The sequence below is a fragment of the Crocuta crocuta genome, unplaced genomic scaffold, assembly GCF_008692635.1.
Source record: "Crocuta crocuta isolate KB4526 unplaced genomic scaffold, BGI_CrCroc_1.0 scaffold1531, whole genome shotgun sequence".
Lineage (NCBI taxonomy): Eukaryota > Metazoa > Chordata > Mammalia > Carnivora > Hyaenidae > Crocuta > Crocuta crocuta.
Window position 1 is genome coordinate 123,927 of NW_027533315.1, and position 1,365 is coordinate 125,291.

The following is a 1,365-nucleotide window of genomic DNA, read 5'->3' on the forward strand; positions in this document are numbered from 1 at the left end:
TATGGTAGCTGTTTACCCCATATTTCTCCTCCCCTCTCCGCTTCAACTTCCTCCTTGTTTTGAATAAACTTTATTGACTACTTCTAGTTGCCTACCATCGCCACCGGGTTTCTCCCGGCGACTTTTCGGGCAGTTTTTCCTCCGACCTGGCCGCCGGTTCTTCTCATTCTTCTTGCTTTGCTCGCAGCGATCTCCAGCCGGCCAAGGGACGACGCCGTTTGTCTGCTCGCGGGCGGCCGCCGGACTAGGCCCGAGCTGCAGGCTCCAGTAGGCCCTAACGACCGGGCCCGGGGCAAAACCGTGGGGAAAGCGGCTCTGAAGCACCGCCGAGCGCCCAGGGCCGCGCAAACCAGCGGGTGGTTCTGAGGGAAAGCTAGCAAGATTCGCAGCGTTGCTGTGACGATCCCAGAATTCGGCGCGCGCCGCCGGTGGGACCGGAACTGCTGGCTGATCCTCCGCTGAGCTAGGTGCTGAGGCGCTCCGCAGCGAGCCCGGTAGCCGGCGCGTCGGTGGAACAGAACTCCGCTAGTGTGAGCGATCCCTGAAGCTTTGCAGATGAGGAGGTCCCTGTAAGGTTCGGGCAAAAGACATTCTTTCAGGTTTGAGGCGTGAGGAGGTTCCTGTCATTTTGGGAGGCGTAAAGAGATCTCGTAAGTTTCGGGGGCTGCAAGAATTTTCCTGTCAGTCTTGAAATCTGTGATGAGATCTCTGTCAGTTTGGGGGGACAGGGGAGTCCTCGTCACTCTGAGGGGGTTTTAAGGAGATGCCTGTCCGTTTCCGAGCGCTGTGGGGTGGGGGGGATTCCTTGCTTAGTTTCAGGAATATGAAGAAATTCTAGTCAGTTTCAGGGGTTTAGAGGAGACCCTTTTTTTGTTTTGGGGTGCAACTCAGAGCTCTGTCGTCTTTGAAGTAGAGGATGATCTGATCTGTTCTGATGTTGAGATTTATTTCATTTGTTGGGGTAATGAGACTACTGACTGGTTGGGGATGGAATTATTTTGAAAGTGAAGGAGAAGACCATTTAAACTCTCAGCACGACCCCAGAACTGTGATTTGAGTTGGGCGCCTAGTCTTGTCTGCGTTCCTGAAAGCTTCGAGGTGATTCTCGAGTTATCTGAGGCAACTTCCAGGGATCCCTCATCTTTCTCTAGTTGCTCTTATTTTGGTAGTGAGATAAAGGGCTTTTTCTAAGGTACCCCAGCCTATTTAGTCTTTGGTTTGCGTCATAATGAAGAAAGCCCAGGGAAGCAGGGTTGTGAGCACGGAGAGGGTTCAGTGAGGGATTAAAGAAGCTTCCTGAAAAGGCATCAGATATTTTTCCTGAAACCCGGAAAGAAGTTATCACTGACTGGGGGCTGTTGGCTA